General features: G+C 52.5%; 1 long non-coding RNA gene across 1 annotated transcript in view; it reads right to left on the bottom strand.

Annotated features, from left to right (window-relative positions):
- The window catches only part of LOC146355299 (uncharacterized), a 33,663-nt gene extending 21,176 nt beyond the window's left edge, over positions 1-12,487 (bottom strand). The window contains exon 1 of the long non-coding RNA XR_014787145.1: positions 12,227-12,487. This is a non-coding gene — a long non-coding RNA (uncharacterized LOC146355299). The remainder of the gene's footprint in view (positions 1-12,226) is intronic.
- Positions 12,488-14,004: the final 1,517 nt, after the last annotated feature.

Here is a 14,004-nt window from a genome sequence, read left to right as displayed (position 1 = left end):
ATGTGTCCACCTGATGGAGGCAGTGGGGGGAGTGTTGGGGGCCAGAACATACCGAGGCTGGGCGGCAGGCGCTGGCGGAGCGCTAGGAGTAGGCCATGCCAGCTAAGGGGAACAAGGGAGAGATGTGTAGTATCTGTCCCCTGCTCCGGGCCTGTCCAGAGCCAAAGGATGGCTGGGGGAGGCGTGACCCCATCTTCTGGCCTTCGTTTGCTGCTCTGCAATGCCAGGTCTGTTACCCAGAAAACCTCCCTCATCCATGACATGATCCTGGATGAGGGTGCAGACCTGGCATGTATTACGGAGACCTGGCTGGCCGAAGCTGCTGCTCCAACCCTTGCAGCCATGTGTCCAGCCGGATTTTCGTATGCACAGCAGCCGAGGGCTGGGGATCGGGGAGGGGGAGTGGCTGTTATCTACCAAGAGTCCTTGGTCTTCACCAGACCCCCTCTCCGGGAGACCAAGGTTGCTGAGTGCATGTACTGGAGGTTGGGCCCGAAGGGCAGTCTGGGAATTCTGCTCGTGTACCGTCCACCCCGCTGCACGACTGACTCCCTGGCCGAGGTGCTTGAGGTGGTCTCTGATGTGCGTGTACAGTCCCCTAACTTACTGGTGTTGGGGGACGTCAACGTACATTCGGAGGCCATCCTCACAGGAGCACCTCGGGACTTCATGGAGACCATGGCCTCCTGGGAGCTGCACCATATTCTAACTGGGCCCACCCATGTAGCCGGTCATGCACTAGACCTTGTGTTTGTTTCTGGAGAAGCGGGGAGTGATCTGGAAATCGGGGGTATATCCACCACCCCCTTGTCATGGTCAGATCACTATCTGGTGATGTTGGACTTCTCGGTTCCACAACCCCTCCGCAGGGGTGGAGGACCCATTAAAATGGTCCGCCCCAGGCGTCTTATGGATCCAAATGGATTCCTGAACGCGCTTGGGGATTCTCTGGGGCATGCCAACGGCCACTCGGTCGAGACCCTGGTGGGTGGCTGGAATGCCGCAATCACTGGGGCATTAGATCGGGTGACTCCGAAACGCCCTCTCCCCCTGAACAGGGCTCGGACTGCACCATGGTTCAATCCGCGGTTACGAGCTCTGAAACAGGAGGTGAGACGGCTAGAGCGTCGGTGGCGGAAGTCTCGCTCCAAAGACGATCAGACACGGGCTAGAGCTGTATCTTCAGCCTATCACGTGGCGGTGAAGGCAGCAAAAAAGGAATATTATGCTGCCTCCATCGCGTTTGCAGAGTGCTGTCCCAGGAGGCTGTTCCAAGTGGTCCGGAGCCTGGTCGGTCCTGTGGTTCTGGAACCACTGGAGCATTCTAAGGCTTCCTGTGAGGCTTTGGCAAGGCACTTTGCAGATAAAATTGATCAGATTAGGTGTGTTACTCTGCACACTGTGGATACAGTTAGTGAGCAAGAGGCGGCCTGTGGCAAACTGGTTTTGTGGGATCAGTTCCAGCTTCTTCCTCCTGATGAAGTGGACAAGGTGCTTTCATCTGTAAGGCCGACCACCTGCTTACTTGATCCTTGCCCATCTTGGCTCATTATGAGCTGCAGAGAGAGACTGGGTGAGGGGATCAAGGCGGTGGTGAACGCCTCCCTTGAGGAGGGAGTGATGCCATCAGCCCTCAAGGAGGCAGTGATAAGACCGCTCTTAAAGAAGCCCTCCTTGGATCCTCAAGTTCTGAACAACTTTCGCCCAGTCTCAAATCTGCCATTTTTGGGCAAGGTGATTGAGCAGGTGGTGGCGGTGCAGTTGAAGGCACACTTGGAAAAAACTGATTATCTAGACCCATTTCAGTCAGGCTTCAGGCCTGGGCATGGGACAGAAACGGCCTTGGTCGCCTTGGTGGATGATATGAGGAGGGCTCTGGATAGGGGTGAATGCTCCTTCCTTGTTCTCCTCGACCTCTCAGCGGCTTTTGATACCGTTGACCACGGTATCCTCCTGGACCGCCTGGAGGGGTTGGGCATTGGAGACACTGTATTGCGGTGGTTCCGGTCCTTCCTCTCCGGCAGGTACCAGAGGGTAGCACTGGGAGAGGAGGTTTCGGACCCGTGGCCATTTACTCGTGGGGTGCCACAGGGTTCCATCCTCTCCCCGATGCTATTTAACATCTATGTGAAGCCGCTGGGGGTTATCATCAGGAGGTTTGGGGTGCAGTGTCATCAATATGCGGATGACACGCAGCTCTACCTCTCATTCAAATCTTCACCAAGGTTGGCCGTAGAATCCCTGTCCAAATGTTTGGAGACGGTGAGTGGCTGGATGGGGAGGAATAAGCTGAAGCTGAACCCTGACAAGACCGAGGTACTTTTGGTGGGAGACAAGAGGAGGCTGGGGGATGCTGACCTGGTGTTGAATGGGGTACGGCTACCCTTGAAAGACCAGGTCCGCAGCCTGAGGGTCATTTTGGACTCCCAGCTGTCCATGGAGGCTCAGGTGTCAGCTGTGAGCCGGACAGCGCTGTATCAACTCCATCTGATACGGCGGCTGCACCCCTTCCTTCCCGACCATCTGCTCCCATCGGTAGTACATGCCCTGGTCTCCTCTCGTTTAGACTACTGTAATGCGCTCTACGTGGGGTTACCCTTGAAGACGGTTTGGAAACTGCAGCTGGTACAGAACGCGGAGGCTTGCCTGATTAAAGGCAGCCGCCGGCGAGATCACATCACTCCAGTGCTGAAGGAGTTGCACAGGTTACCCGTTGTTTTCCGGGCCAAATTCAAGGTGTTGGTTTTGACCTTTAAAACCCTATATGGTTCCGGCCCAGCCTATCTTAAGGAGCGCCTCCAGCAACACCAGACAGGCCGCTTAACAAGATCAGCCTCGGATGGCCTTCTCTCTGTCCCATCAGCCAGGACAGCTAGACTGGTGGGGACGAGGGAGAGGGCCTTTTCTGTGGTGGCCCCCACTCTGTGGAACTCCCTCCCTAGGGAACTCCGTCATGCCCCCTCTTTAATGAGCTTCCGTCGTGCATTAAAAACGTGGTTGTTCAGGCAGGCATTTGGGGTGGGTTAGGGTATTTAAAAAAAAAAATTATGGTAGAATTTTATTGTTTTAAATTGTTTTATGGTGTGTTGTACATCGCCCAGAGTGGCTGGGTGACCAGCCAGATGGGCGATTAATAAATTTAATAAATAAAATAAAATAAATAAAATCACAACAGGTCTAAGCACACCTTTGCATCTAAGGCAGCGGATCTGCCGGCGCTGGTGGGTGGTCCTAAGCTTTAAGCGAGCGACTATGCTTCCCCTAGTACCACAGGCATCCATGGCTCCAGAAATTAAAGTGAACCATCACAAATACCCCTATTTGATACCCTGCACACCAAAGAAATGCCTAGGGCACAGCAATGTTGCATTTTGCTGCCTACAACCATCCTGAAAACACACCTGCCACAGCATCTCTGGATTAATCTTTGTTAAGGTACAAACAGAAAGGGAAGAAGTGAAGCGTTAAGCAATGGAGGAAAGAAGATGGGGGTGGGGGTTAGTGTGGTGGGAGAAAGCGAGTTACTGAGCACTGGCCCCTTTTCCATTCTGATCTTCTTGTTCCATCCAAGCCTCTGCCAAAGGATATGGTTGGTGACGACTGCTCTGCAGGTGTTGGTGAGGCGCTGGGTCTGCTTCCTCCAGCTCTCCCGGTGGTGCAGAGGGGTGCTCTGCAGGGCCTTCTTCCATGCCACGGTGTGGGGTGACCAATGGATCCACTCTAGGCCCCACTGGAAAGACAGGTGGGCGAGGTGCGTATTCATGCAGAGGAGGAGGACCAGGAGGGGAAGGGAGGGGAAGAAACTGCTGTGGTGGCACGTAGGGATGCGGCGTGCACCGAGCTTGACCTTGGTGGCCTTGCACTGCTGCTTGCAAGTCTGCTGCCAAGCTTCTAAGCACATCCATCACTTGTCAGTGGCAACAGTTCCCTCCCTCACTGCCTGATCAAAGACGAGGTCTGAGACTGCCATGCCTTTGCGCACTGATCTGCGGATGCTCTTAGCTATTGTCGGAGTTGACAAGAAGCCAACAGACACTCACTGGCCCTTCTTCTGTATTCCTTCTCTCTTATTTCCTCGAAAAGATTATATGTGCGCTCCCCTGCCGTTTCAGTGGTTGCTGACCAAGCCTCTTGCAAGTTGCACCCGGTTGGTTTTACGCTTCTTATGGAGTCACACTGCCTGTTGAGCGTTGGTTAGTGGTGGCTCTGTCTCTGCCGGTTCTTCCCTTGGGGGGTTTCTTCTTGACAATGGAAGGAGATGGAAGGAGAAGCCAATCGTGGCTTACTCAGATTTTTCAAGGAGCCGGCTTTTAGCCCTATTTTATTTATTTATTTATTTTTATTTTATTTATTTCATTTCTATACCGCTCAGTAGCCAAAGCTCTCTGGGCGGTTCACAAAAACTAAAACCAAACAATACACAATAAAACAATTTAAAATATATAGAACATTAAAACCACAATATAACAATACAACCACAATAAAACCTAGCAGCAGTACAGGAGTTTAAAATACAGATTTAAAACAGCAAAGATAAAAATTTAGAAAGCTAAAATGCCTGGGAAAATAAAAAGGTCTTCACCTGGCGCCGAAAGGAATACAATGTAGGTGCCAGGCGAACCTCACTAGGGAGCTCATTCCAGAGCCGGGGTGCCACAACAGAAAAAGCCCTCCTCCTAGTAGCCACCCGCCTCACTTCCTTTGGCAGGGGCTCACGGAGAAGGGCCGCTGATGATGATCTTAAGGTCCGGGCAGGCACATATGGGAGGAGGCGATCCTTCAGGTAACCTGGCCCCAAGCCGTTAAGGGCTTTGAATGTTAACACCAGCACTTTGAATCGGGCCCAGAAATGGACTGGCAGCCAGTGCAGCTGGAAAAGTACTGGCGTAATATGAGCTCGCAGGCCAGTCCCTGTTAACAATCTTGCTGCCCTATTTTGGACCAGCTGAAGTTTCTGGACCGTTTTCAAAGGCAGCCCCATGTATAACACATTGCAGTAATCCAGACGAGAAGTTATCAGAGCATGGATAACTGTAGCAAGGCTATCTCTGTCCAGATAAGGGCGTAGTTGGTATACCAGCCTAAGCTGATAAAAAGTGCTCCGTGCCACTGAGTTCACCTGTGCCTCAAGTGACAGTTCTGGATCCAAGAGCACGCCCAAACTACGAACCTGATCCTTTAGGGGGAGTGCAACCCCCTCCAGAACAGATTGAATATCACCTAGCCAGGCAGACGAACCACCCACTAACAGTACCTCCGTCTTGTCTGGATTGAGTTTCAGTTTATTAGCCCTCATCCAGTCCATTACCGTGCCCAGGCACTGGTTCAGAACAGCCACTGCCTCACCTGGTTTTGATGAGAAAGAGAGGTAGAGCTGGGTGTCATCCGCATATTGATGGCACCTCAGCCCACACCTCCGGATAACCTCCCCCAGCGGTTTTATGTAGATGTTAAACAGCATGGGGGATAAAATAGAGCCCTGTGGAACCCCATGGCACAATTGCCATGGCACAGAGCAATAATCCCCCAGCACCACCTTCTGGAATCGGCCATCCAAGTAGGAGCGGAACCACTGTAGTGCAGTGCCTCCAACTCCCAACCCAGACAACCTATCCAGAAGGATACCATGGTCGATGGTATCGAAAGCCGCTGAGAGGTCCAGGAGAATCAACAGGGTCGCACTCCCCCTGTCCCTCTCCCGGCAGAGGTCATCCCACAGGGCGACCAAAGCAGTTTCCGTTCCAAAACCAGGCCTGAAGCCCGATTGAAATGGATCTAGATAATCCGTTTCATTCAACAGTGCCTGGAGCTGTCCTACAACCACCCGCTCAAGCACCTTGCCCAGGAAGGGGATGTTGGCCACTGGCCTATAATTGTTAACATCCTCTGGGTCCAGGTTAGGCTTTTTCAGGAGAGGTCTAATTACTGCCTCTTTTAAAGCAGCAGGCACCACTCCCTCTCTCAAGGAGGAATTTACAACCTCCTGGACCCAGCCGGACAACCCCTCCTTGTTTGATTTAATAAGCCATGAAGGGCAAGGGTCAAGCACACAAGTGGTCGATCGGACTTGGCCAAGCACCTTGTCCGCATCCTCAGGCCTCAGTAACTGAAACTCATCCAATAAAACTGGACCAGACGGTGCTCTGAACGCCTCTACCAATGGAACTGCATTAATGGTGGTGTCCAATTCATGACGAATCTGAGCGACTTTATCCTCAAAGTGCCGCGCAAACTCGTCACAGCGTGCTACCGAGGGTTCCACCGTCTCTCTCCCTGGCCCAGAATGTAACAGGCCGCGAACCACTCGGAAAAGCTCCGCCGGACGACACTGAGAAGATGCAATGCTGGTGGAAAAGAACTGCCTCTTTGCCACCCTCACCACCACAGAGTAGGCTCAATAGTGGGCTCTTACCTGTGTTCGGTCAGACTCAGCACAAGTTTTCCTCCACCTGTGTTCTAGCCGTCTCCCCTCTTGCTTCATTGCCCTCAGCTCAGGTGTATACCAAGGAGCTGGCCGGGCTCTGCTCAGAGGGAGAGGGCGCTTGGGTGCGATCGTGTCAACCGCCCGAGTCATCTCTGCATTCCACAGAGCGACCTGGGCTTCAACAGGAGCACCAGCCATACCAGCAGGAAAATCCCCCAGAGCCCTCTGGAATCCATCGGAATCCATTAATCTCCGGGGGCGGACCATTTTAATAGGTCCCCCACCCTTGCAGAGGGGAAAGGCCGCCAGAAGTCTAAACCTCAGCAGGAAGTGATCTGACCATGACAAAGGGACAGATGTTAATTCCTCCACTTTCAGATCACCATCCTCCTGCCTAGTCGAGAAAACCAGATCAAGCATGTGTCCTTTTGTATGCGTTGGGCCGATGACATGTTGGGACAGCCCCATGGTCGTCATGGCGGCCATGAAGTCCTGAGCCGCCCTGGAGACAGCGGCCTCGGCATGGAAGTTGAGATCCCCCAGGACCATCATCCTGGGGGTCCTCAACACCAAGTCCGAGACCACCTCTGTCAGCTCAGGCAGGGAGTCCGATGGGCAGCAGGGTGGGCGGTACACCAACAGAATCCCTAATCTGTCCCGGGTACCCAACACAAGGTACAGACACTCAAGATCTGCACTCGAATGAGCAGGAAGCCTGGAGAGGGAGATTGAATTCCTATAGACCACGGCAACACCCCCTCCCCGACCCTCAAGTCGGTGTTGGTGCTGCACCGAGTACCCAGGAGGGCACAGCTGGGAGAGAGTGACCCCTCCCAGTTCCCCCACCCAGGTCTCAGTAATACATGCCAGGTCAGCCCCCTCATCCACAATCAAATCATGGATGAAGGAGGTCTTATTTTGGGCCGACCTGGCATTCAGCAGCAGCACCACCAGACCCGAGGGCAGACTGGTAAGGCTGCCAGGAACCATCAGGTTGGGGAAGAACCAGAAGAGGGGACAGCTGTAAGGTGTCTAGCCCCTCTTCTCCTCAGCTGGCCTGTTAATCCCCCAACGCCATGCCTCCCCCTGCCCGTGACCCTACTTTTTGGTCCCACCTTTCGGTTTGTCCTTTGGTTTTGGGGAGTTCTTTGCTCCTGACTTCTGGCTTGGCTCCTTATGGAGAGTCATTCCATAGTCAACATCAATGGGAGGTTCAGAATAGGGCTGTGCATGGACCTCCCACTTTGTTTCGCATGCTCAATTGGACGTTCTGAAGCAGCCCGGCTTCACTTTGGAACACAGCAATCCACTTTGCTTCAGATTCGGATCCGAAGCGAGACTCAGATATCCAAATTATTCAGATTTGATGTTTTCCCCTTGACTTGCATTGGAAAACAGAAACAGCCATAACCTTTTCAGTTTTCATGATAGATACATGTAATTTGGGGACCTGGTGGGGGTGATCCTACCTGCCAAATTTCAGATGGTTTGGCCCATTAGTTTTTGTGCTAGACACAGATAAAATGTGCTGTTCGCAGAAACTCCATCTGAAGGTCATAAAGCGATGATCAGAGCGGTCAGGTGTTTGAGCGGTGATTAGGAGGAGGTCACTATCCCTAATCTCTGCTGTACATTTCTCTGAAGTGCAAACAACCCCTCCCCCTAGTAATACTTTCCTATTCAGCTTCACAGTGGATGACCACAGGCTCTCTTTGGCTGAATGGAATACACATTACCTGAGAAAACAGGCGGGCAGGCAATATGGTTCATTCAAGCTGCCAAACTCCAGACAGTTTTGCCCAGTAGTTTTTGTGCTGAGCACGATGTGCTGTTCTCAGAAACTCAAACCAAAGGTAATAAACTAAAGGCATCAGATAAGTTAGGAGTTTAAGAGGTGATTAGGAGGAGGTCGCTATCCCTAATCTCTGCTGTTGTTGTTCAGTCGTTCAGTCGTGTCCGACTCTTCGTGACCCCATGGACCATAGCACGCCAGGCCTTCCTGTCCTGCGCTCTCTCCCGGAGTGTGCTTAAGTTCATATTCATTGCATCGGTGTGATGCTATCTAGCCATCTCATCCTCTGCCGTCCCCTTCTCCTTTTGCCTTCAGTCTTTCCCAGCACCAGGGTCTTTTCCAGAGAGTTTTCTCCTCGCATTAGGTGGCCAAAATATTTGAGCTTCAGCTTCAGTATCTGTCCTTCCAATGAGCACTCAGGGTTGATTTCCTTTAGGATTGAGTCTGCTGTAGGTTGTGCCAAATAAAAATAATATAACCCCTCTCCCCTAGTACTACAGCTTCACAATGGATGACCTCAGGCTGTCTTGGGCAGAATGAGAAAATAGGCTGGCAAGCAGGCTGGCAGAGGAGGCGGAGAGACAGCCATGGGCAAGGGCGCTGGCACATGGCTGGTGGAGAGATATTCATGGAAAACCCTGAGTTTTGAGTTGAACTGGGCCAGAGACAAACAAAACAAGCCCACTAATGGCGCTTGCTAAGTGAAATGCAGAAGACTGAGTTTTGAGTTGAACTGGACCAGAGACAAACAAAACAAGCCTGCTAAGAGGCTATAATAATAATAATAATAATAATAATAATAATAATAATAATATCCCCACAACCGCTGCTTGCAGTGCCTTGGCCCAGAACTCCTGGCCTGTGGTCCTGCTGGGAGTGATATTGGGGAAGGGATGGTGCCCTGTCTCCCTGCCTCCTCTGGCACCTGCCCCAGCCTCTTTCCCCATGCCCCCCTCACTTGCCCCACCAGTATTTCCTGCCACCCCATCTGGGAGTTCTCCCCACAAAGGCCATCTTCCAGGCAGTGATCGCACACAGTGGCCAACATGTACGTCCTCTCCCGGCATAGGGGCTCTATCCACTGTGCTAGGCCATCCCTCAGCCTTTTCACCACTTCCCACATGTGGATGTTGCCATTTTAAAAAGGGTGACTCCCTGCAAGAAGAGTTGGCGCCCATGTCCAGGCCTCAGGAGTTGGTGGCGGCAGCGGAGGTGGCGAGGGCGGCGGCAATGATGCAGTGGTGGTGGCGATGATGGCGGTAGCGAGGGCGGCGGCGGTGAGGTCGGAGATGGTGGCGGCTCAGGTAAGGACCTGGCGTGCTTGGGCCGGGGGCGCCAAACCTCCAAACCACACCGAGTGCTTCAGAGAGCCCCTGACCCACTTTGGGTCGCTTCATGCCCCCTCCGCTTTGCCTCGGAAGGGGCTCAAAGTGACCCGAAGCAGCTCGCTTCGACTCGGGGTTTGGGCCTTGGGCCAAAGCAGTGCACAGCCCTACTGAAAAGCATGCCAAAAGCTGGGACCAAAGAGCATGTCAGGATTAAAGGACAAACCAAAAGCCGGAACCAAAAAGCACACTGAATGTCTGGACTGAACCTCACTTAGCCAGTTTCCTGGCTGAACATTTCAAACTGGGTCTCCCCAGTTCTAGTCAGAAACTCTAACCACTACACTATCTTGATTCTTGCTTTAAATAAGAACACTAATTTTAAAGGCAGTTGGAAGCAGAGAGGCTAAACAAAATGGGGCGGGGGGAGGACAGCTTCAAGATGACAGTATGTGGATACCAACTGATTTGCGTTGGAGCTATAGAGGTGGTAGAAAGCTTCTCTTATGTACATGTAGTCATGATGGCCTGTGTTTGGTAGGCTCTGAAATTATCTAAAGTAATGGTAGGGTTGAAATGAGTTAACTTTAGTACAGCAGGGGGGGAAAGAAGTAGTCACAATCTAGCATCAAAAGCCACTGTCCTTTTCAGAATCTGCCACCCACAAAAACCAGCCCTTTGGCAATCATCCACTTCATTTCCTACCTCGCTGGGCAGGCTGGCGTGGATCTAGTTCCTCTGCCTCCTTTCATTCCCTTCCTCCCTATCTGCCTGCTTTCATTAGAACAATTTCTCTTGTTCTCTCTACCGGAGGCAGACAGGAGGAACTTCCAGAGCTGCAGCTGGTCAGGCCTGTTCAGTTTCCCTTGCCCTTCTCACTCCCAAACTGGCAGTTGCACATTCAGTCCTGGCCTGTACATGCAGCAGAATGCAGAGGGAAGGGGGCAGAGTCCTGAAGTGGTAGAATGGACTAGAGCGGTGCGCAAAGGGCCTCTCAAAATTCTCCAGCCTATTCGTGGGCCAAGAAATGGCGGGGGGTAGGGCAATTTCACTAAATTTCTCCTAGGGGAGGAGAAATTCTCCAACAGTTCCTCACAGAATGGGCTGACTGTTGGCAGGGGTTGCAGCACAGCTTCTTTCTTTTGTCCTCAGAGTTTTTGGTTTATTGCACTGCTTCTGCAGGTAGCAACAGCATCAACTGTGCTGAGGCTTCCACTTTTCTGAGGCAGAATTTTGCATTTCTTCTGGCGGGATTTTTGAGCTTCCCTGATCGCTGCAAGGTGGCCAAGGGTGCTGTGTGTGTTTTCTCTCTCTATCACTCATCTTTCCATTGCTCTGTAGCCTCCCAGGACATCTGCACTTTCTGAACTGGAAAAAATTGCCTCATGATGGCTCTGACTGAAGGAGAGGAAGCTGAGGAGGCTACAGGCTGCCACAGAGGTTACTGTACTGTGACATTACTCATGCACACCCCTCAGCCACCTCGTAAGGAAGGCAAGCAGAAGAACCTCAAACCCAGCCCATGACAATTTCTCCAAAATTACTCTTCCTTTGAATTTCTTTTCGAAAGCCATTTCTTTTCTATCAAATTGAATGAGAATGGTTGAAAAAATGTGGGGGAAATTTTTGGCACAGCACCACAAGGTGCTGCGGTGTGCTGTTCTACAGCGGTAGTATGGTCGGTACTGCTTTGCTTTTTGTAGGCCCCCCCCCCGTGTTTTTTCCTTCCCACTGTCCACAGCTCAGATGCAAGATCCGAACACCGCCCATTTCAGCGAAAAGCGGCGGGAAAGGCTAGAAGCCCGCCAGCCCTTCAGCCCGTGATGAGTGACGAAGGCAGGGCGCGGCACCGCGTCCATTCTCCTCTCTAGCGGCGCATGGACCACGCAGTGATCGTGCAGCACCCTCGTGGCAGGAAGAAGAAAGTGGCTGACTCTTGGCCTCACGCCACGTTCTCCTGCACGGAGCTGTTTCGTTCTTAACAAACACATCGCTTTTTCAGGCTTTCACGTCCCCTGAGGCCTTGCTTGCCTTCTGTGTCCTCCGAAGCCTAAAATGACGTTCACCCTCCAGTACTGAGGATGCGAATCCAGCTGAAACAAGAACGCGCCGCCTTTGGGTTTAAATCGCGTCTCAACGGCCATTTGGGGGAAATGGCGTCAGAACATCGCCCAGGGGAGGGGAGGGAATGCCGCCCTGCCAAGCCTTCCAGGCCACGGCGCTCCCACCCCACCGGGAAGGCGCCCTGCTCCAGTCGCCCTTCTGCGGCCGAACCGGCGGCACGCAAAACGGCAGCAGTGTTTCTCGCCGGCAGGACAGCGCGCCTCGACGCACAGGGTCGGCAGCTGCGCTGTGCGCAAAGTGCTTTGCGCGCGCACAGCTTTCGCGAAGGAGACGCGAGTCGGCGCCAAGTCGGAGGAGCGAGTTCTGTCTCAGCTCCGCCGCCCGACCGAAGCACGCAGGACCCCCAAAGACCTTAATTCAGGGCGAAAGGCATATTTTGCCGGAGAACCCGAAATCGGGGAGAGCTCCCTGGCGCCGCCTAACCCACAACTCGCCCTCGCCGGGGAGAGTCTCGAAATTCACGTCTCCTCGCCGGTGTCAGCTAGCCAGCAAGACCTCGGTCCTCTCGCAGCCCTTACCAGGCCCTTTCTTCCTGTTTCACGCCCCCCCCCCATAACGTACCTCTAGAGCATATATCACGTCCTCTTCATGCACATGTAAGATCGGAGCGGCAAAGCCAAATGCTTCAGACGCAGCGTTTTAGGGTCACGAGAGCCGGACACGACTGCACAACAAAATGGCGCCAGCGCGAAGGGAGACTGCTTGCTCCACGCAAGGCCAGCTGGAGCATGAGCGGAGACGCTTTTTTCCCGCAGGTGCAAGAACAGCCAGAGTCCACCTACCCATCAGAGTCCCTCCCCCAAAGAAGAAGATAGGAGCAAGGGGAATATACTTACCCTGCTCCCTGGCAGGCGCGGCAGAGCGGGGACCAATCCGTCCCAGCGTCAGAGCGGGGACCGATCCGTCCCCGCGTCAGAGTGGGGACCGATCTGTCCCAGCTTCAGAGCGGGAACCGATCCGTCCCCGCGCTCTCTCCCTGGCAGGCGCGGCAGAGCGGGGACGGATCCGTCCCGGCGCTATACTCTTGCCCAACACAAGGCGGCGCGAGCGGGTCCCTCAACCTCTGTCTCGCTCCCGCAAAAGGAAAAGAATGATTCCGCCAAGATGCTCTTAAAAATCCGATAGTGAAAGGAGGATCTGTTTTCATTGCTGACCTTTTCGCCCTGTGCTGTTTAAAAACAAAAAGCGGGCGGGCGGGGAGAGGAAGAAGTAGTCAAAAGCTCCAGTTGCTTAGAAGAGAGATAAATACAGCAAATAATTTTGTGGCACTTAGGTAAACAGTTTCATTAGTAGTACATTTGTTAGTCTTTATGGTGCCACAAGACTCTCTGTTGTTTTTGTTACAGCAAACTAACAAGGTTACTCTTCTGGAAAAGATTTAGGCTACAATCCTCAATATAGTTACAGGGAGAAAGCCCCATTGAATTTCGTGGGATTTACTTCTGAGTCAAAGTTCTCAGGCCTGCGCTGGAATTGTGGCAGAAGCTTTCATCAGCTAGAATACAGAAATTAGTTTGTCAACACACACACACACACACACGGTTCCCCCCTTTGTCACAAAAGTCAGTTACATTTCTACAGGAATGCCTATCCTGGAATCCCTCATCCCAAACCCTCGAGCCCTGGAACCCCCCCCCCTTTTTAAAAAGTATTTGGTCCTGCAAGATGTGAAGAAAAATAACAGGTCTTTCTTTCAGCACTGAGAAACATCAAGCAGCCTACACAGTAATCGAAAATGAAGAGGAATGGCTCCCTTGCCAAAGGGCATGAATTCCGGGCCACAGGAGCGTTCTTATTAGTCATCAGAAACAACAGACTCATTGAGGCAATCTCTTCTTCATTACACTTAGCCAGGGCACAATCCTATGCATGTTTAGAGACAGGAAAAAGGCCTACAGCGCCCGGCCTCTGGCTCATTTGGCCGCTCATTTCAGTGGGTCTACTCTGTGTGGGACACCTACTCCACCTGCCAAACAAGTAAGTGGTAGCAGTGCGGAGGAAGAGGAGGAACAGCAGGTGGTGACAGTGGTGGGAGAGGGCCCATTGAGGATCTCTTGCCCAAGAGTCCTCAAAAACCTGGAGCTGGCTGGCATTGATTCAAGCCCTGCACGACACCGACATCCCGTGGAAACTTGCTGCAACAAACTCACCTTCTGCTGCTAAACCAAAAGAGAACAAAACAGTGGAATGCTGACCCCAGTGGGAGATTGCAATATTGGTTTGTTTGGGACCTGTAGCCCACCCTATACTATCTCGAAAAGTTGGAGCAGACACCAATTCAAAGCTCAACCTAGAATTCTGACAAGCATTTTTGAGGGGGGCAGACAACTGAAATGTTA

The sequence above is a fragment of the Heloderma suspectum genome, chromosome 2 (genome assembly GCF_057233095.1).
Source record: "Heloderma suspectum isolate Gila_16-S chromosome 2, 16-S_ref, whole genome shotgun sequence".
Taxonomy (NCBI): domain Eukaryota; kingdom Metazoa; phylum Chordata; class Lepidosauria; order Squamata; family Helodermatidae; genus Heloderma; species Heloderma suspectum.
This window is presented reverse-complemented; position numbering and strand designations above follow the sequence as displayed.